This window comes from Manihot esculenta, chromosome 10, assembly GCF_001659605.2.
Source record: "Manihot esculenta cultivar AM560-2 chromosome 10, M.esculenta_v8, whole genome shotgun sequence".
NCBI lineage: Eukaryota > Viridiplantae > Streptophyta > Magnoliopsida > Malpighiales > Euphorbiaceae > Manihot > Manihot esculenta.
In genome coordinates this window covers 12032447-12055804 of record NC_035170.2, presented here as the reverse complement: position 1 = coordinate 12055804, position 23358 = coordinate 12032447, and positions in this window count along the sequence as shown.

Below are 23358 nucleotides of genomic sequence, written 5' to 3'. Positions count from 1 at the left end.
GGGGACAGAGTACAGAGTACAAAGATAGTGCATGCACAGGTTAAGCCTTGGTTCAGAAAAGAGTTTTTATTTTTCACAGAAAATGTATGATCATGTATGAGATTTACAGGTACACAGAGAGTATAGCAGGCTTGCTACGGGTTTTGGCGGCCTTAAGCTGACATGAATCCTAGCGCCGGTGACGGTCCATTTTGGGGTCGTTACAGATTGGTATCAGAGCCCTAGGTTCACATGATCGGACCTATAGAGAGAGTGTCGGGCTCATAGAGGTTAGAAGTGGTCAAGCACAATAGGAAATCATGTCCCCTAGGATAGGGTATTGAGTCCTATCTGTTTCATGCCATGAGTTATGCATGTGCTTTATTGATATGTGATGTTTATGTGTTAAAGTGCTATCTTCTATGTTGTTTTCCAGAGAGTAAAGATGCGAGGAACTCGTCGATCAGCTCGATTAACTAGAGTCCCACCAGATAGTGAGAGACCAGCTGCTCGTCCTCCTGCATTGCCAAGGGCAAGGTCTCAGAGATCTAGCAGGGAAGGTACGTCAATAGACCCTAGAAGGTCTATAGACGAGAGCAGAAGAGGTACAGCTAGGGGAGAAAGATCAAAGGAAAGGAGGAAAGCTATGGAGATTGATCAGTCTCGAGATGACAGCATGGATATAGGTAGATTTGAGGAAGGTATGGGAGAGTCGCAGGGAGGCGCTCAGACCTCAGGTTTTGGCTATCCAGAGTATCCGATGGGAGGTATGTCGGAGTACTCTAGTTTTGTCCCATATCCTCCTTACATTCCATATATGCCTTATCCTCCTTATTATCCACCATATCCTATGTATCCACCCTCCCCTACCCATCTAAGTGCAGCACACCCAGAGCCAAATGAACCAGTACCACCACCAGAACCAGTAGCCCCTGTTGTTGACAGACATCAACCTAGCTCATCTGGAGGTAAAGTACAAATGACAGAATACTTGAAATTGGATGCTCCTAAATATAACACGGGAGATGATCCATTTGAATACCTCAGATCAGTTAGGATGATAACCAGTGAATTGGGAGCGGATGATAGTCGGGCCATTGAGATGGCAGGTTTCACATTCAAATGCAAGAAGGCCAGAGAATGGTTCAAGAATTATGTGGAACCTAGGATGACCAGTATGTCATGGGGAGAGTTCGCCAATGAATTTGCAGGGTGGGCTTTTCCGGACAGTTCTAGGGAGATGAAAGTAATAGAGTTTGAACAGTTGCGACAGACAGATGAAATGAGTGTTGATGAATTCACAGATAAGTTCCTGGATTTGCTTCAGTACGTGGGTCAAGCCTATGATACTGACCAGAAGAAGGCAAGGAGATATACTATGAGACTGCATCCCAGGTATTCTTCCTTGATTCTTCCAGCAGAAAAGGAGAGTTTCCACACTATAGTAGATGCAGCCAGAAAAATGGAAGCTAGTGCCAATATTCAGAAATAGTCAAAGGCACAGGCTTCGGGTTCTAAAGCCCCCAGTGCAGGCACTTCAGGCAACAAGAGATGGGATAGAGCAAAAGGAACAAAGAGTAAGTTCTGGAGTAAAGTGAAGTCAGGTCTGGGAATAGGTAGTGGCTCAAGCTCTGGCACAGCTCCAGTCTGCAGAAGATGCGGAAAACCACATGGAGGAGTTTGTCGGTTGGGATCTACAGCTTGTTTTAGATGTGGACAGGAAGGGCATATTGCTCGGGATTGTCCTCAGGTGACTTTTGCACCATCCCAGCAGATGAGTTCAGGCAGTGTGGTACAGCCAGTTGTACAGCCAGCAGCTCCAGTCATGCCTCAGAGTAGTGGCAGAGGTAGAGGGAGAGGGGCAGCCTCTACTTCAGCAGTAGGTTCCCGAGGTGGAAATCTGGTAGCCCCAGCACGGATTTTCACTGTGACACAGGAGGAGGCTAACACGTCGAACACAGTGGTGTCAGGTAATCTCATCATTGGGTGTTCAGATGTGTATGCTTTGATGGACCCCGGTGCTTCTCATTCCTTTATTGCTTCGAGAGCCATAGAGAGATTGGGTTTGATCAGTTCTGAGTTAGAGTATCCTCTCTGGGTCAGTGGACCTAAATGTGACCCATCAGTGGCAGTGTCAGTCTGTCGTTTCAATCCAGTGTTTATTGAGGGTAGATACCTTCCAACTGACCTTGTGGTTCTAGATTTGACGAATTTTGATGTCATTCTAGGGATGGATTGGTTATCTACATATAGTGCTACTTTGGACTATAGAGAGAAGATAGTGAGTCTCAGAGACCAGGATGGGTCAGAGTGTGTCTTTAGAGGAGACAGGAGAGGTACACCCAGAGGTATGATTTCAGCCCTTCAGGCTCGTCGTTTGCTGAGGAGGGGTTGTTAGGGGTTTCTAGCTCATGTGAGAGAGCTAGACAGTCAAGTTAGGGAACCAGCCACTGTACCAGTAGTCCGAGAGTTTCTCGATGTGTTCCCAGACGATTTGCCAGGACTACCACCTGATAGGGAGATAGGGTTTGAAATTGAATTGCTACCAGGTACCAGACCTATCTCTATTCCTCCCTACAGGATGGCGCCAGCAGAGTTAAAAGAGTTGAAAGAACAGTTGCAGGACTTGGTAGATAAGGGTTTCATCCGCCCTAGTACCTCATCTTGGGGTGCGCCAGTGCTCTTTGTCAGAAAGAAGGATGGCTCCCTCAGACTTTGTATTGACTACAGACAGTTGAACAAGGTCACTACCAAGAATAGGTATCCTCTACCTAGGATTGATGATCTATTTGACCAGCTAGCTGGAGCAGGTTATTTCTCGAAAATAGATCTGAGATCCGGGTATCATCAGTTGAGAGTCAGAGAGGCAGATGTGCCTAAGACAGCTTTCAGGACCAGATATGGGCATTATGAGTTCTTAGTGATGCCGTTCGGGTTGACTAACGCCCTGCAGCATTCATGGATCTCATGAACAGAGTTTTCCGTGAATTTCTGGATCACTTTATCATTGTTTTCATCGATGATATTTTAGTGTATTCCAGAGATGCAGAGGAGCATGCCCAGCATCTGAGGATAGTTCTGCAGACACTGAGAGAACATGGATTGTATGCCAAGTTCTCAAAGTGTGAGTTTTGGTTGAGGAGCATTTCCTTCTTGGGACATGTGGTATCAGCAGAGGGTATTGAGGTAGACCCCAAGAAGATAGAGGCTGTAGCTAACTGGCCCAGACCCACTACAGTAACTGAGATTAAAAGCTTTCTGCGACTGGCAGGTTACTACAGGAGGTTCATTCAGGACTTCTCCAAAATAGCAGCTCCTATGACCAAACTGACTCAGAAGAACCAGAAGTTTATCTGGTCAGACCAGTGTGAAGAGAGCTTTACGGAGCTCAAGAGGAGATTGACCACAGCTGTAATACCCGGCTAGAATCCGGCACCGGAATTCCTGTTGTCTGGTGGAATCCGGGGTGTTGGGATTCTATATAAGGGTAGGAGTTATGTTTTCTAAGTGTTATGAGGTGTTTTATGGTTTTACAGTTCTATAGTTTTGAGTTTTGAAGAGAAAATGGTTCATGGAGACTGTAGCCAAGTTCGGCCGCCGAAGGTAAGTTCGGCCGCCGAAAGTGCTCAATGTTCGGCTTCCGAAGATTAAGTTCGGCCCCCGAATGTTGCATGGTCTTGCATGCGATTCGGCAGCCGAAGCTGAGTTGGCCAGCCAGTTTTTGGGCATCCTTAGTCAGCATTTTGGACAGGTGTTATGTCCAACTTGTTGCCAGAAGCTTGGCCACGTCTCCCCTGGTTTATTTGCTGAGTTTGAGCAGCTCATGCAGAGTGTTTTGATAGTTCACAAGGTTTTGAATGTTTTGAAGCAAAAAGCTAAGTTTGTGAGAGTTTGAGAGTTTGAGGAGAGTTGGTCCGTTGTCCTTAGTTCAGCGTGTTCATCTTCTTGTTACAGGAGGTAAGTAATGCTCTTGAACCTGTTTATGTGTTTTCTGAAGGTTTTATGGAAGTTAAGGGAGCGAGATGCATGTTTAAGTGAGAAGTAGTGGTTTTGATGATTTATGCATGTATACATGTTTCTGTGTTATGTTTGATTTGTTGTTTGGGGTTATTAGATAGTTTTGGACCCCTGTGATCATATACTTGAGTATATGTGTGTTGAGGAGTTGGAGTATATATGTTTTGAGTGGTTGAAGGGAAGGAGAAGATGGTTTGCCATTGAAGCTGAGTTCTGGATGAACTCAGGTTCGGCAGCCGAAGGTTCATTCGGCCACCGAACCTCCTGCATGGTGGCTTGTCTGCCACAGCTTGCCCCTGAGTGTTTTTGTATGTTCGGCTCTGTTTGGGGGATTCGGCCGCCGAAGGTGCCGCCGAAGGTGCTTGAGTTTCGTCTCTGGAGAGGACATTCGGCCGCCGAATCTGCCGCCGAAAGTGTTCTGTCCAGCTTTTCTTTTGCATGCTTTGCATGAGTTTAAGAGAGTTAGTCATAAGCTTGTTTGGTCCCTCATTTGAGTCCATCTGTATAGGTACAGACCAGAGGAACCAGAGAGAGCAGCAGTGAGTTCTGCTCCAGAGTTTCTGAGCCTGCAGAGTCAGTCAGTCCAGAGAGCCAGAGGTGAGTGGAACTAAACTGAATTCTTTTCCTTGCACAATGGAATGTTTTAACATATCTCATGCATCATGATTATGCCATAGGTTGAGTGCATTAGTAACCACGAATATGTTGCATTGCATAGTTCTTTGTTGATGTGGGTAAATGCTGAATGATCCCATAGTCACAGACAGGAAGTCCAGGAGCCTTTGACTACGCCCTGGCAGGTATAGCAAAGTCCAGGAGCCTTTGACTACGCCCTGGCAATGGTAAGTATAGAGGTGTTATATACACATATATATATATGACAGGAAGACCAGGTGCTCGATTCTACGCCCTGGCACAAAGCTACTGGGACTATGTGGTGACAGGTTTACTCTTGATGTGGCTTGTTTGTGTTATGACGCATTCCATGAGATCATGTTTTCCTGAGATGTTTTACTGTTCTACTCACTGGGCTATAGAGCTCATCCCACTCCCTTAACCCCAGTTTTGCAGGTTCAGTGTACAGTGTACAGGGACAGTTCAGCAGAGTACAGGAAGAGTAAAGAGATTTGTAATAGCTTAGAGTGGACATGTAATATTAACATAGTTGTGTATACAGTTAGAAATGTGCTTGACCTAGTGATGTATATTTTGTACATGATCTGTATATGTATATATGTTTTCCTGTATGTGAAAACCAGGCTTAACAGGTATGAGTTAACCCATCTAGAGCAAGCTCTAGTCAGGGATACAGAGTACAGAGTACATGAGTACAGAGTACAGAGCTAGTGCATGCACAGGTTAAGCCTTGGGTCAGAAAAGAGTTGTCATTTTCACAGAAAATGTATGATCATGTATGAGGATTACAGGTACACAGAGAGTAGAGCAGGCTTGCTACGGGTTCTGGCGGCCTTAAGCCGACCTGAATCCTAGCGCCGGTGACGGTCCAATTTGGGGTCGTTACAGATTGGTATCAGAGCCCTAGGTTCATATGATCGGACCTATAAAGAGATTGTTGGGCTCATAGAGACTAGAGTTGGTCAAGCACAATAGGAAATCATGTCCACTAGGATAGGATATGGAGTCCTGTCTCTTTGATGCTATGTAATGATATGCATATGTGTTATCTTTGAGATATATGTTTATGTGCTGATATGCTATAGTGTGTGTTGTTTTCCAGAGTTAAGATGCGAGGAACTTGTCGATCAGCTCGATTGACTGGAGTCCCATCAGATAGTGAGGGAGTCGCTGCTCGTCCTCCTGCATTGCCCAGGGCAAGGTCTCAAAGATCTAGCAGGGAAGGCATGTCAATAGACCCTAGAAGGTCTGTAGACGAGAGCAGAAGAGGGATAGTGAGAGGAGGTGGCTTAGAAGAAGAGAGGGAGGCCATGGAGACTGATCCGTCTATGGATGAAGGTATGGGCGAATCCGAGGGAGGCGTTCAGGCCTCAGGTTTTGGCTATCCATCCTTGTTTCAGGAGCCAGAGTATCCGATGGAGGGTATGTCGGAGTACTCTCGATTTGACCCATATCCTACATACATGCCATATATGCCATATCCTCACTATTACCCATCATATCCACCATATCCTATGTATCCACCCTCCCCTATTCATCCAAGTGCAGCACACCCAGAAATAACTGAACCAGCACCTCCACCACCACAAACAGAACCAGTAGCCCCTGTTGCCCAAACTTTTCCGTCTAGTTCATCTGGAAGTAAGGTAAAGATGACTGAGTACCTTAAATTGGATGCTCCTAAGTTTAATACAGGAGATGATCCATTTGAGTACTTGAGATTTGTGAAGATGATCACTGATGAGTTGGGTGCAGATGATAGTAGAGCCATAGAGATGGCGGGATTTACACTGAAATGTAAGAAGGCTCGGGAATGGTTCAAGAATTATATAGAGCCCAGAATGAACAGTATGTCGTGGGGAGAGTTCGCCAATGAGTTTGCAGGGTGGGCTTTTCCTGATAGCTCCAGGGAGATGAAGATAATAGAATTTGAATAGTTGAGACAAACAGATGAGATGAGTGTTGATGAGTTCACGGATAAGTTTCTGGATCTGCTTCAGTACGTGGGTCAGGCCTATGATACTGATCAGAAGAAGGCAAGGAGATATACCATGAGACTTCATCCCAGGTATTCTTCTTTGATCCTACCAGCAGAAAAGGAGAGTTTTCACTCTATTATAGATGCAGCCAGAAAGATGGAAGCTAGTGCCAATATTCAGAAACAATCAAGGGCACAGGCTTCGGGTTCTAAGGCCCCTAGTTCAGGTTCTACAGGCAGTAAGAGATGGGATAGAGCGAAAGGAACAAGGAAAGGGTTCTGGAGTAAAGTTAAGTCTGGTCTGGGAATGGGTAGTGGCTCAAGCTCTGGCACAGCTATTCCAGCATGTAGGAGATGTGGGAGACCACACAGAGGAACTTGTCAGTTGGGATCTACAGCTTGTTTTAGATGCGGACAGGAAGGGCATATTGCTCGAGAGTGTCCTCAGGTGACTTTTGTGGCACCTTCCCAGCAGATGAGTTCAGGCAGTGTAGCACAGCCAGTAGGGCAGCCAGTGGCTCCAGCCATGCCTCAGAGTAGTGGCAGAGGTAGAGGGAGAGGGGCAGCCTCTACTTCAGCAGCAGGTTCCCGAGGTGGAAATCTTGTAGCCCCAGCACGGATTTTCACTATGACTCAGGAGGAGGCAAATACATCGAACACAGTGGTGTCAGGTAATCTCATCATTGGGTGTTCAGATGTGTATGCTTTGATGGACCCCGGTGCTTCTCATTCCTTTATTGCTTCGAGAGCCATAGAGAGATTGGGTTTGATCAGTTCTGAGTTAGAGTATCCTCTCTGGGTCAGTGGACCCAAATGCGACCCATCAGTGGCAGTGTCAGTCTGTCGTTTCAGTCCAGTGTTCATAAAGGGTAGATACCTTCCAGCTGACCTTGTGGTTCTAGAGTTGACGGATTTTGATGTCATTCTAGGGATGGATTGGTTATCTACATATAGTGCTACGTTGGACTGTAGAGAGAAGATAGTGAGTTTCAGAGACCAGGATGGGTCAGAGTGTGTCTTCAGAGGAGATAGGAGGGGTACACCCAGAGGTCTGATCTCAGCCCTTCAGGCTCGTCGTTTGCTTAGGAGGGGTTGTCAGGGGTTTCTAGCTCATGTGAGAGAGCGAGACAGTCAGGTTAGGGAACCAGCTTCGATGCCAGTAGTGTGTGAGTTTCCAGATGTGTTCCCAGATGACTTATCAGGACTACCACCTGATAGGGACATAGAGTTTGAAATTGAATTGTTGCCTGATACCAGACCCATCTCTATTCCTCCCTACAGGATGGCACCAGCAGAGTTAAAAGAGTTGAAAGAACAGTTGCAGGACTTGGTAGATAAGGGTTTCATCCGCCCTAGTACCTCACCTTGGGGTGCTCCAGTACTTTTTGTTAAAAAGAAGGATGGATCCCTTAGACTTTGCATTGACTACAGACAGTTAAACAAAGTTACTACCAAGAATAGATACCCTCTGCCTAGGATTGATGATCTTTTCGACCAGCTAGCTGGAGCAGGTTGTTTCTCGAAAATAGATCTGAGATCCGGGTATCATCAGTTGAAAGTCAGAGAGGCAGATGTACCTAAGACAGCTTTCAGGACCAGATATGGGCACTATGAGTTCTTAGTAATGCCGTTCGGGTTGACTAATGCTCCTGCAGCATTTATGGATCTCATGAATAGAGTTTTCAGCGAGTTTCTGGATCACTTTGTGATTGTTTTTATTGATGACATCTTAGTGTATTCCAGAAATGCAGAGGAGCATGCCCATCATCTGCGGACAGTTTTGCAGACATTGAGAGAGCATGGTTTGTATGCCAAGTTCTCTAAGTGTGAGTTTTGGTTAAGGAGCATTTTCTTCTTGGGACACGTGGTGTCAGCGGATGGGATTGAGGTAGACCCCAAGAAGATAGAGGCGGTAGCTAACTGGCCCAGACCCACTACAGTGACTGAGATTAAAAGCTTTCTGGGACTGGCAGGGTACTACAGGAGGTTCGTTCAGGACTTCTCGAAGATAGCTGCTCCTATGACCAAACTGACTCAGAAGAACCAGAAGTTTGTCTGGTCAGATCAGTGTGAAGAGAGCTTTGAAGAGCTCAAGAGGAGATTGACGACAGCACCAGTGTTAGCTCTGCCTGTTAGTGATGAGGATTTCACAGTATTCTGTGATGCATCTCGAGTGGGCTTGGGTTGTGTTTTAATGCAGAATAATAGGGTGATTGCTTATGCTTCTAGACAATTGAAGAAGCACGAGTTGAATTATCCTACCCATGACCTAGAGATGGCAGCAGTTATCTTTGCACTTAAGATGTGGCGGCATTACCTCTACGGGGTTAAATGCGAGATCTTCACCGATCACAAGAGTTTACAGTACATCTTAAGTCAGAGAGAGCTGAATTTGCGACAGAGAAGGTGGGTCGAATTGCTCAGTGATTATGATTGTAAAATCCAGTATCATCCGGGTAAGGCGAATGTTGTCGCAGACGCCCTAAGCCGGAAGTCACTAGGCAGTTTATCCCATATAGCAGCAGAGCGGAGACCAGTTGTGATGGAGCTTTATAAGCTCTTAGATGAGGGATTACAGCTAGAGTTGTCCGGTACTGTAACAGCCCGGCCCTTTTCCACCGGCACTGTTACCACTCACAGCCCGTTACACCTCCTGGGGGCGGCCACTGTGAGCAGCTCTTAACATCCTCTCACCCTCACGGGTTCTTGAGGCAGCGATTTGTCTCTCGGGGGAGCCACTACGGCCCACCCTGGCCCGAGAGTTTTGGCTTATGGCACTTTTCCACCATAAGTCGCCTCCCCCACTACTCGAACCCTTGACCTCCCACTTTAAGGGAATAGTCTGGTGAGAGTGAGTACCATTTGTTCCAGTGGAACAAATGGTACTCACTCTCACCAGACTATTCCCTTAAAGTGGGAGGTCAAGGGTTCGAGTAGTGGGGGAGGCGACTTATGGTGGAAAAGTGCCATAAGCCAAAACTCTCGGGCCAGGGTGGGCCGTAGTGGCTCCCCCGAGAGACAAATCGCTGCCTCAAGAACCCGTGAGGGTGAGAGGATGTTAAGAGCTGCTCACAGTGGCCGCCCCCAGGAGGTGTAACGGGCTGTGAGTGGTAACAGTGCCGGTGGAAAAGGGCCGGGCTGTTACATAAAAAGGCGCCTTTTTTATGTAACAGCCCGGCCCTTTTCCACCGGCGCTGTTACCACTCACAGCCCGGACTGGCTCCAGCGCTGTGAGCAGCTCTTAACATCCTCTCACCCTCACGGGCTCTTGAGGCAGGATTTGTCCCTCGGGGGAGCCACTACGGCCCACCCTGGCCCAAGGGTTTTGGCTTATGGCACTTTTCCACCATAAGTCGCCTCCCCCACTACTCGAACCCTTGACCTCCCACTTTAAGGGAATAGTCTGGTGAGAGTGAGTACCATTTGTTCCAGTGGAACAAATGGTACTCACTCTCACCAGACTATTCCCTTAAAGTGGGAGGTCAAGGGTTCGAGTAGTGGGGGAGGCGACTTATGGTGGAAAAGTGCCATAAGCCAAAACCCTTGGGCCAGGGTGGGCCGTAGTGGCTCCCCCGAGGGACAAATCCTGCCTCAAGAGCCCGTGAGGGTGAGAGGATGTTAAGAGCTGCTCACAGCGCTGGAGCCAGTCCGGGCTGTGAGTGGTAACAGCGCCGGTGGAAAAGGGCCGGGCTGTTACAGGTACAGGTGCGTTGATAGCACAGATGAGAGTGACACCTGTGTTTCTGGAGCAGATAGCGCAAAGACAGCATGAGGACCCTGAGTTGATGAAAATTGCCAGGACTGTTCAGTCAGGCAGCAGTGTAGAGTTCAGATTTGACAGTAAAGGGATCCTTCGCTATGGGAGTCGACTTTGTGTACCAGATAGGGGCAGTGTGAAGGAAGACATTATGAGGGAAGCTCATAATGCGAGGTATAGTGTTCACCCAGGAGCCACCAAGATGTACCAGGATCTGAAAAGGGTCTATTGGTGGCCAGCCATGAAGAAAGAAGTGGCGCAGTTCGTGACAGCCTGTGAGGTTTGCCAGAGGGTGAAACTAGAGCATCAGAAACCAGCCGGAATGCTTAACCCACTGCCGATTCCAGAATGGAAATGGGAAAACATAGCCATGGATTTTGTAGTGGGTTTACCAATAGCGTCCAACAGGATAGACTCTATATGGGTGATTGTGGACAGACTCACGAAATCTGCTCATTTTCTTCCAGTACGGAGTAACTATTCTGTGGATAAGTTGGCACAGGTCTATCTGGATGAGATAGTGAGATTGCATGGAGTCCCAGTGTCTATAGTTTCAGACAGAGGACCTCAGTTCACCTCTAGATTTTGGCGAAGTCTGCAGAGTGCTATGGGCACGAGATTAGAGTTCAGTACTGCTTTCCACCCACAGACTGATGGACAGTCAGAGAGGACCATCTAGACCATAGAGGATATGCTCAGAATGTGTGTGTTAGACTTTGGCGGTTCTTGGAGGCAGCATCTACCTTTGGTGGAGTTTGCCTACAATAACAGTGATCATGCTAGCATTGGGATGGCTCCTTATGAGGCATTATATGGGAGGAAGTGCAGATCACCTGTTTGCTGGGAAGAGGTAGGAGAGAAAGCTCTTGCAGGGCCAGAGTTAGTAGAGATTACCAGTAGAACAGTGCCAGTAATCAGGGAAAGAATCAGAACAGCTCAGAGTAGACAGAAAAGTTATGCAGATGTTCGCAGGAAACTGTTAGAGTTTCAGGAGGGGGATTGGGTATTGCTGAAAGTATCTCCGATGAAAGGAGTGGTTCGTTTTGGAAGGAAGGGTAAGTTAGCTCCACGATACATTGGACCCTTTGAGGTTTTGCAGAGGATCGGAAATGTATCATATAAGCTAGATTTACCAACTTCTATGGAGAGGATTCACCCGGTATTTCATGTTTCTATGCTACGGAAATTTGTGTCAGATCCGGGTCAGGTTGTTAGTGAACCTGATGTAGAGATTCTAGAGGATCTCACTTATACAGAGCAGCCAGTACGGATTCTGGACACACAGATCAGACAGCTAAGGAACAAGGAGATTCCGATGGTGAAAGTTTTGTGGAAACATCATAATTTGGAAGAGTGTACGTGGGAGACGCGGGAGTCTATGCTCCAGCAGTATCCACATCTGTTTTGAGGTTAGTTTCCTCCTTGTGTTTTGTTTTTGTTGTTTTAGGAACATCCGAGGATGAATGTTCTTAAGGAGGGGAGAATGTAATACCCGGCTAGAATCCGGCACCGGAATTCCTGTTGTCTGGTGGAATCCGGGGTGTTGGGATTCTATATAAGGGTAGGAGTTATGTTTTCTAAGTGTTATGAGGTGTTTTATGGTTTTACAGTTCTATAGTTTTGAGTTTTGAAGAGAAAATGGTTCATGGAGACTGTAGCCAAGTTCGGCCGCCGAAGGTAAGTTCGGCCGCCGAAAGTGCTCAATGTTCGGCTTCCGAAGATTAAGTTCGGCCCCCGAATGTTGCATGGTCTTGCATGCGATTCGGCAGCCGAAGCTGAGTTGGCCAGCCAGTTTTTGGGCATCCTTAGTCAGCATTTTGGACAGGTGTTATGTCCAACTTGTTGCCAGAAGCTTGGCCACGTCTCCCCTGGTTTATTTGCTGAGTTTGAGCAGCTCATGCAGAGTGTTTTGATAGTTCACAAGGTTTTGAATGTTTTGAAGCAAAAAGCTAAGTTTGTGAGAGTTTGAGAGTTTGAGGAGAGTTGGTCCATTGTCCTTAGTTCAGCGTGTTCATCTTCTTGTTACAGGAGGTAAGTAATGCTCTTGAACCTGTTTATGTGTTTTCTGAAGGTTTTATGGAAGTTAAGGGAGCGAGATGCATGTTTAAGTGAGAAGTAGTGGTTTTGATGATTTATGCATGTATACATGTTTCTGTGTTATGTTTGATTTGTTGTTTGGGGTTATTAGATAGTTTTGGACCCCTGTGATCATATACTTGAGTATATGTGTGTTGAGGAGTTGGAGTATATATGTTTTGAGTGGTTGAAGGGAAGGAGAAGATGGTTTGCCGTTGAAGCTGAGTTCTGGATGAACTCAGGTTCGGCAGCCGAAGGTTCATTCGGCCGCCGAACCTCCTGCATGGTGGCTTGGCTGCCACAGCTTGCCCCTGAGTGTTTTTGTATGTTCGGCTCTGTTTGGGGGATTCGGCCGCCGAAGGTGCCGCCGAAGGTGCTTGAGTTTCGTCTCTGGAGAGGACATTCGGCCGCCGAATCTGCCGCCGAAAGTGTTCTGTCCAGCTTTTCTTTTGCATGCTTTGCATGAGTTTAAGAGAGTTAGTCATAAGCTTGTTTGGTCCCTCATTTGAGTCCATCTGTATAGGTACAGACCAGAGGAACCAGAGAGAGCAGCAGTGAGTTCTGCTCTAGAGTTTCCGAGCCTGCAGAGTCAGTCAGTCCAGAGAGCCAGAGGTGAGTGGAACTAAACTGAATTCTTTTCCTTGCACAATGGAATGTTTTAACATATCTCATGCATCATGATTATGCCATAGGTTGAGTGCATTAGTAACCACGAATATGTTGCATTGCATAGTTCTTTGTTGATGTGGGTAAATGCTGAATGATCCCATAGTCACAGACAGGAAGTCCAGGAGCCTTTGACTACGCCCTGGCAGGTATAGCAAAGTCCAGGAGCCTTTGACTACGCCCTGGCAATGGTAAGTATAGAGGTGTTATATACACATATATATATATGACAGGAAGACCAGGTGCTCGATTCTACGCCCTGGCACAAAGCTACTGGGACTATGTGGTGACAGGTTTACTCTTGATGTGGCTTGTTTGTGTTATGACGCATTCCATGAGATCATGTTTTCCTGAGATGTTTTACTGTTCTACTCACTGGGCTATAAAGCTCATCCCACTCCCTTAACCCCAGTTTTGCAGGTTCAGTGTACAGTGTACAGGGACAGTTCAGCAGAGTACAGGAAGAGTAAAGAGATTTGTAATAGCTTAGAGTGGACATGTAATATTAACATAGTTGTGTATACAGTTAGAAATGTGCTTGACCTAGTGATGTATATTTTGTACATGATCTGTATATGTATATATGTTTTCCTGTATGTGAAAACCAGGCTTAACAGGTATGAGTTAACCCATCTAGAGCAAGCTCTAGTCAGGGATACAGAGTACAGAGTACATGAGTACAGAGTACAGAGCTAGTGCATGCACAGGTTAAGCCTTGGGTCAGAAAAGAGTTGTCATTTTCACAGAAAATGTATGATCATGTATGAGGATTACAGGTACACAGAGAGTAGAGCAGGCTTGCTACGGGTTCTGGCGGCCTTAAGCCGACCTGAATCCTAGCGCCGGTGACGGTCCAATTTGGGGTCATTACAACAGCACCAGTGTTAGCTCTGCCTGTCAGTAATGAGGATTTCACAGTGTTCTGTGATGCATCTCGAGTGGGATTGGGCTGTGTATTGATGCAGAGTGATAGGGTGAGAGCTTATGCTTCTAGACAGTTGAAGAAGCACGAGTTGAATTACCCTACCCATGACCTAGAGATGGCAGCAGTTATCTTTGTACTTAAGATGTGGCGGCATTACCTCTACGGGGTTAAATGCGAGATCTTCACCGATCACAAGAGTTTACAGTACATCTTGAGTCAGAGAGAGCTGAATTTGAGGCAGAGACGATGGGTAGAATTGCTCAGTGATTATGATTGTAAGATCCAGTATCATCCGGGTAAGGCGAATGTTGTGGCAGACGCCCTAAGCCGGAAGTCACTAGGCAGTTTATCCCATATAGCAGCAGAACAGAGACCAGTCGTGATGGAGCTTTACAAGCTCTTAGAAGAGGGATTACAGCTAGAGTTGTCTGGTACAGGTGCATTGATCGCACAGATGAGAGTGACACCTGTGTTTCTGGAGCAGATAGCTCAGAGACAGCATGAGGACCCTGAGTTGATGAAAATTGCCAGGACTGTTCAGTCAGGCAACAATGCAGAGTTCAGATTTGACAGCAAAGGGATCCTTCGTTACGGGAGTCGCCTTTGTGTACCAGATAGGAGCAGTGTGAAGGAAGACATTATGAGGGAAGCTCATAATGCGAGATATAGTGTTCACCCAGGAGCCACCAAGATGTATCAAGATCTGAAAAGAGTTTATTGGTGGCCAGCCATGAAGAAAGAAGTGGCGCAATTTGTGACAGCCTGTGAGGTTTGCCAAAGGGTGAAACTAGAGCATCAGAAACCAGCCGGAATGCTTAACCCATTACCGATTCCAGAGTGAAAATGGGAGAACATAGCTATGGATTTTGTAGTGGGTTTACCAGCAACGTCCAACAGGATAGACTCTATATGGGTGATTGTGGACAGACTCACGAAATCTGCTCATTTTCTTCCAGTTCGGAGTAACTATTCTGTGGATAAGTTGGCACAGGTCTATCTGGATGAGATAGTGCGCTTACATGGAGTTCCAGTGTCTATAGTTTCAGACAGAGGACCTCAGTTTACCTCCCTATTTTGGCGAAGTCTGCAGAGTGCGATGGGCACGAGATTAGAGTTTAGCACTGCTTTCCACCCACAGACTGATGGACAGTCAGAGAGGACCATCCAGACCATAGAAGATATGCTTCGACTGTGTGTGTTAGACTTTGGCGGTTCTTGGAGGCAGCATCTACCTTTGGTGGAGTTTGCCTACAATAACAGCCATCATGCTAGCATAGGGATGGCTCCTTATGAAGCTTTGTATGGAAGGAAGTGCAGATTCCCTGTTTGCTGGGAAGAGATAGGAGAGAAGGCTCTTGCAGGGCCAGAGTTAGTAGAGATTACTAGTCGAGTGGTGCCCGTGATCAGAGATAGAATCAGGACAGCTCAGAGTAGACAGAAAAGTTATGCAGACGTTCGCAGAAAACAGTTAGAATTCCAGGAGGGTAGTATGGTATTGCTGAAAGTGTCTCCAATGAAGGGAGTGGTTCGTTTTGGGAAGAAGGGTAAGTTAGTGCCACGATACATTGGACCCTTTGAGATTTTGCAGAGGATCGGAAATGTGTCGTATAAGCTGGATTTACCTGCTTCTATGGAGAGAATTCACCCGGTATTTCATGTTTCTATGCTACGGCAGTTTGTGTCAGATCCGAATCAGGTTTTGAGTGAGCCTGAGGTCGAGATTCTTACGGATCTCACCTATATAGAGCAGCCAGTGCGGATTCTGGACACGCAGATCAGACAGCTAAGGAACAAGGAGATTCCGATGGTGAAAGTTTTGTGGAACCACCATAATCTAGAAGAGTGTACTTGGGAGACGCGGGAGTCGATGCTCCAGCAGTATCCATATTTGTTTTAAGGTTAGTTTCCTCCTTTTTATGTGTTACTTGTTTGTTTTAGGAACATTCGAGGACGAATGTTCTTAAGGGGGGGGAGAATGTAATACCCGGCTAGAGTCCGGCATCGGAATTCTACTTTTCGGTGGAGTCCGGGATGTCGGAAGTCTCTAGAAGGGTTAGATTTATGTTTTTCTATAATGTTTTGCTATGTTTATCAAGTTTTATGCATAAGGAAATGAGTTTTTGAGTAAAATGAACAAAGGCAGAAAAGCCAGGTTCGGCCGCCGAAGTTGAGGTTCGGCTGCCGAACATGCATGGCTTTCGGTTTCACGTGTGGCCACCGAAGGTGGTCTGGCCAGCCACCTATAAATGGCCCTTAGTCGGTTGAAGCGGTAAGAACACCGTTCCTTTTGTCTTCTGAGGTGAAACTCTGTCCCTTGTGAGTATTTCTTCCTGTTTTCATTAACTCATGCAAAGATTTGATTAGTTTTTATGGATTTTGAAGGTTTTAAGCTAAACACTCAAAGTTTTGAAGTTTGGAGAGTTTGAAGGCAAGTTGCTCCAAAACTCCACGGTAGGGTCGTTCATCTTCTTGATTTCAAAAGGTAAGTGAAGATCCTGAGCTTGTTTTTATGTTTTCTGAAGGTTTTATGGGGTTTATGGAGAGAGTTGCATGACTAGGGTTATTTGTGAGATTTGGAGGTTTTTGTGCATAAAGCTTGTTTCTGTGTTGTTTGTGTTGTGTATTTGGGGTTTTTAGGTAGTTTTTGACCCCTTTGAGCATATACATGAGTGTATGCAAGTGGAGGAAGTGTGGTGTGCAGTTGGAGAGGAGTTTGGTGCATTTAGCGAGAGGCAGGGCAAGTTTCTGCCCTGCTGATGAACTCAGGTTCGGCCGCCGAAGGTACATTCGGCCGCCGAACCCCTGAAGAGGTGTGAGGAGGTGGCTTCGGCTGCCCAAGCTTGCCCTCGAGCTTTTGGACTTTCGGCTCTGGAGGAAAGTTTGGCCGCCGAAGGTGCTGCCGAAGGTTAGAGACTTTCGTCTCTGGAGTGCCTTTTGGCCCCCGAAACTTGCCCCCGAAAGGGTTCGGCAGCCGAAAGTAGAAGTTCGGCCGCCGAAGGTGGAAGTTCGGCCGCCGAAGGTGCTTGAGTTTCGTCTCTGGAGAGGACTTTCGGCCGCCGAACCTGCCGCCGAAAGTGTCCTGTCCAGCTTTCCTTTGCATGCTTTGCATGGATGTTAGAGTGAGTTTAAGGGGATTCTTGGGGGAGTTTAATAGAGTTGGTCATAAGTTAGTTTGGTCCCTCATTTGAGTTTATCTGTACCTATACAGACCAGAGGAACCAGAGAGAGCAGCAGTGAGTTCTGCTCCAGAGTTTACAGAGCCTGCAGAGTCAGTCAGTCCAGATAGCCAGAGGTGAGTGGAACTAAACTTAACTCTTTTAATTGCACAATGGAATGTTTTAGCATATCTCATGCATCATAATTATACATTAGGTTGATTGCATTACTATCCACGAATATGTTGCATTGCATAGTTATTGTTGATGTGGGTGAATGCTGAATGATCCAATAGTCTCAGACAGGAAGTCCAGGAGCCTTTGACTACGCCCTGGCAGGTATAGTAAAGACCAGGAGCCTTTGACTACACCCTGGCAGGTATAGTAAAGACCAGGAGCCTTTGACTACACCCTGGCAATGGTAAGTACAGAGGTGTTATATACACATATACATATATGACAGGAAGACCAGGTGCTCGATTCTACGCCCTGGCACAGAGTTACTGGGACTATGTGGTGACAGGTTTACTCTTGATGTGGATTGTCTATGATATGGTGCATTCCATGAGATCATATTTTACTGAGATGTTTTACTGTTCTACTCACTGGGCTATAGAGCTCATCCCACTCCCTTAACCCCAGTTTTGCAGGTTCAATGTACAGTGTACAGGGAAGGTTCAGCATAGTGCAGAAAAAGAAAAGAGAATTGTAATAGTGTAAAGTGGACATGTAATAGTAAAGAGATGTACTAGTTGTGTTTTCCGTTACAGATATGCTTGACTTAGTAGTTTGTGTTGTAAATCTATTGTTATGTACATGATCTGTATATGTATATGTTTTACTGAGTATGTGAAAAACCAGGCTTAACAGGTATGAGTTAACCCATCTAGAGCAAGCTCTAGTCAGGGGGACAGAGTACAGAGTACAAAGATAGTGCATGCACAGGTTAAGCCTTGGTTCAGAAAAGAGTTTTTATTTTTCACAGAAAATGTATAATCATGTATGAGATTTACAGGTACACAGAGAGTATAGCAGGCTTGCTACGGGTTCTGGCGGCCTTAAGCCGACCTGAATCCTAGCGCCGGTGACGGTCCATTTTGGGGTCGTTACATTTACGATTTAAAGCAAATAAATTATAAAGTTTTTAGCATGTTCATGCATCATGAATGCCATGTGATGAATTAGATTGTTTGCATTAGAATTCACGAATATGTTGCATTGCATTTATGATGTTGATGTGGATTGGTTATTGGATGATCCTTTAGTCCTCATATGGTATGATGATGTTACGGCATGATATGGTATGGAAGTCCAGGTTGTACCCATTCTACGTCCCTGGCACTATGTAAGAAAAAGTCCAGGTTGTACCCATTCTACGTCCCTGGCACATTGGAATGTTATGATATGTTATGATAAGAGAAAGACTGGTTGTACCCATTCTACGTCCCGGCACTTTGGAATGTAGAGGACTAGTAGTGACAATACCATCCGAGATGTGATTTGTTGTGATGTGTTGCATTACATGATGGCATGAGATTTTAAATGTTGTTTTCTATTATTCTGCTCACTGGGCTCTAGTAGCTCACCCCTTTTTCCCTAATCCCCCAGGATTGCAGATACGGGCTAGACAGAGAAGTCAAGAAGAGTAAAGTCATGTGTTTGTAATAGATAGAAAGTGGACATGATAAATTGTAGAATGATGTAACGTAAAAGTGCAGTATAGATATGTAAAGTATTGATGTTTAAGGATGTTAGAAGTGTGCTTGACCATAGTATATTGTAATCCCTTTTTGTTACATGATCTTAATGTTTATTGATGTTTATGTTTAACCAACTCAACACATGTTATGCCATCCATTGGGGGCATTGATGAGATCCCACAGAGGGGTCAAGTTTATGATTATGACCATGTTCAGTGCATGCACAGGTTGAGTTGGTGTATAAGAGAATGTATGAAAGAAAAGTTTTAATTTTTTTATGTATATTGTTGATCATGTATGGGATTAAACAGGTTTACAGGTTACATGTCAGGCTTGCTACGGGTCCCGGCGGCCTTAAGCCGATCTGGATCCTAGCGCCGGTAGCGGTCCGATTTTCGGGTCGTTACATATACAAATAATAAACATAGATTTAAATAACATAGCGAATTATGTAAAGTTTTTAATTAAACCTGGGCTCAAATGCTGGTACCATTTCTAAGCCAAACATGTGGTTATCGACGGAAACACTCGACACAACACGAAATCATTAACATCCTAAAGCTGCATGCTTGTCCTAAAGATCGTCAAGTGACTTTTAGAATCTGTTGTTTCATTGTATTTATCCAAACTTGAACGTTTGAACTTGGCAGAAAATATCTCTGCCAAGATCTCCTCTGACAGGGGCGATGCATTGTCCAACCCCTAATCCTCCTCCTACTCTTTCTGGTACCTTTGCATGGCCCGTATCAGTTTTTAGTCAACATTCTTTGGAATCTCGTCCGATGACTCCTCTTCCTCCAACTTGACCTTCTTCTTGGACTGTGTTTAGATTGTCTCTATTCGAGTTCTTGGAGTGTCGATGAAAGCTTTTTTCCATATCTTGGGAGCCATGAAAGAGGCTTCCTCTCGAGTTTTATACTACTCGAGAGTGGCCTGTAACCTTTTTATGTACTGAAATAAATGCTCATTATTTAAATTGCTTAAATCAGCTTCATTAGTTATTGATGGGGTGTTTTGTCCACTACCAAGAGTGGAGGAAATGATTATGCCCTTGTTGGTAGCAACCTTAGTAGCAACTCGTGAATTATCAATCATTTTAAAGAATAGAAAAGCGAAAAGATTGCTTTTTAAGAGAAAATAGAAGATCAGTTTCTAATCTAATTGAACAGAGATAATCCAATGGAGTTCCTGGCAACAGAACCAAATGATATGGCTGAAAAGAGGCTGTGCTGCAATTGTTAATCTGCAAGAAAAAGAAAAAGAAAATGAGGTGATGGGTGCATATGGCAGCCACTCCGATACTCAAGTCAGTAAGCTGAAAAAAGGTGATTGTAATAAGATGTTTTGAACTCAAAAATAGTTAGGTAAGAAAAGCATACCTTGATTTTTGTGTTCATCAAATTTTATATTATGAGTTGGTTATCATATCTCCTAGAAATCCGACTAGCGCTAGTTAGTGGATATGAGACTCTGCGATTATATATGTAATGAGATCTATTGGATTGCATTCTCTAATAGTAACTTTCCATGAAATCTCGCTCTATAATTGAGAGGAAGAATCTTGATGAAGAGCTGAGACCTATGGTGTTTGGATCTTCTTTTCTACCAATGGAACCGAGTATTATCTGATCAGACTCTTGTCACGTAACCCTGTTTTCGAGTGCCAGTTCATTGTTTACTTTAGACGATTGTTGTGCTATATCAAATATTATATTATGTTTGCTAGCTTGCTTTCAATGGTTAAATGTATAAAATCTCATACAGTAACCTCAGGTTCATTTCTGCACTCCTTTCATCCCTTACCAAAGCAGTATTATATTATGTTTTATATATTTTATAATTATATAATTAGGATCAAAGAAACAACAATTAACTAAATATTTAATTATAAAACTAATGTATAATTTAGTCATGTAACTAAGGATTATAAGTTATTTAATATATTTATGACTAAAACTATATAAAAAGCAAAATAAAGTGAAATCATAATAATTCAACACAAATTAATTATATTATTTATGATTTATTAAAAAAAATTAAAAGGTAATACTAATCACGCTTTAAATTTTACTTTTTATACTTTAAAACTTTTATAAATTGTCAAAAGTGGATATATTAATTTTATCATTTATAAAAATTTAAAGTGTAATCAATAAAATTTAGAGTATAATAAGGAAAATTATTTACCACTTTTAAAAAAAATAATGATATGCGTAATTTATATTTAATTATTATAATTTTTATAAATTTAAATATTTAAAATGTTAAAATTTTAATTTAAATGTTGAACGATTTAATATTAAATATTAGAGTAGTAAATATGTATTTAATCAAATTATATATATATATATCACACAATATGTACATTTAGGAAATTAGAATGCTCACTACCGCATCTACCATTAATAGGAGTAAAGTACATATTTAATAAGTTTAAATTTGATATAATTATATTAAATTAATTATAATTAAATTAAAATTAAATTTAATAAAAATATAATTTTACTTTTATTAAATTTAAACTCATTAAATTTTTATTTAATTAATGATATAACACAATAATTGCTCAAATTAAATTATGTGCTGACACTTAAATATACGGTCATATGATAAAATTCTGATAAAGTGATACTTGGTTCATTAAAAAATAAAAAGAACTCAAACACTTTAAATATCACTTTTCGTTAAAACTCGTCATCTCAACTATAGAGCGAGACTTTATAAAAAATTATCCTTAACGGATATTACATTTTTCATCACGAGATCCCTATCAATTAACTTGTACTAATTGGATTGATGATAATTAATTTCATCTTCTTATAGTATAAAAAACAACGATTAACGATCGGGAATACTAAAATATGCATTCTTACTTAATTTGTATTGAATTCTAAATAAATTCTTATATTTACCATTTTTTTCATATTACTGATTTGAGTATCGGAATGATTGCCAGGAACACCAAACACTTTACGTTTTCTTTCTTGTCAAGTAATCAATCGCGGCATAATTTTATTTTAGTAATATTAATTAGATTAATAAAAAAATAATTTTTTAAAAAACAATTAAATATAAAAATATATTAAAAATAAACTCACATTTTAACCAATTTCTATATTAAAAATACCTTTAAATTCATCACTAAATATATATAATTTATTGAAAATGGTTAAGATCTCATAACTTAACATGTACTCGGCAAAAGTCTCCATCCAAACATTATTAGAAAAGGACAAATATACGTGAAGTCACAGGTTTATGTTTTGGAGTCACGGGCGTATCAGTCTCACAACTCACGTGCCTAACCGCTCACCTAACCCATCCTTTCTTCAAAAAATAACCTTCCAAAAACTAAAGCTCATTCTGTTTTACGAAAACATTTTTCAGTGAAATTTTTTTTATAGAATTTTTTAAAAAATGTTTAATAGTAATAAAAATCTTGATCTTTGCAATTTTTTTCTTCATAAAGTATAATTCATTTTATAAAAAATGATTTAAATAAATTTTTATAAAATTGTATATGATTTAATTTTAAAAAAATAAAAAGTTTTAATAATTAAAATTTTTATTTTAAATAAAAAATATTAGAAAAAAAAATTAATTGAATTGAAAAATTTTTATTTGAAAACTTCAAAGCCAATCAATTAAATTCAATTTGAACGAGTTATCAAAGAATTACAATATGGTCCTTGCAATTTTATTTCATTAATAAAAAAATCCTTAAAAAAATTATTTATCATTATTAAACCCAATAATGTCCTCTTTTATCAATTATATATTTTTTCTTTTAACAATTAAAGAATTGTGAAAATTAATTTTTAAATTAAATTTAGATTTTTTATTAATAAATACTAAAATAAAAAAAAAAAGTATTTTTTTTTAAAAAATAGCATGATTTTTAATATTATTGAGTATTAAAAAAATAATTCATCAAAAGTTTAATTAAATATTTCTTCTCCGTTCTCGATGGTATTTAAAATCATGTAAAAAATTCAAGAGTTTAAAGAAATTTTATACATTATTAAAATTAATGTAAAAATATTATTTCATTATTCTAATGTGTATTAATAATGAATATGTTAAAATTAATTTAAGTTTAATTTTCACAATTTTTTAATTTAGAAGGAGAATAATTGATAAAAGAGAATATTATAACATTAAGTACACATGTAAAATAAAACTATTTATTTCCAGACTCTTATCAACCAAAGAAAACTTCAAAAAATCATACTAATGTTGACCATATTGTAAATATTAATGTATTTTTTGCAAATATTTAAATTTTTTTAAGTTAAATAAGCCTATAAATTAAGATTATTTATATATTAAATTATTAAGGGGCGATTTTCTAGTTGCAGTACAAATTAACCACAAACACCAACAAAGTTCTTATTTGGTGTTTAGGCTAGGATTGAACCTGGCGTTTAGATGCCTTCACCGCTGTGGCACACCTAGGATTAGAGTCCATC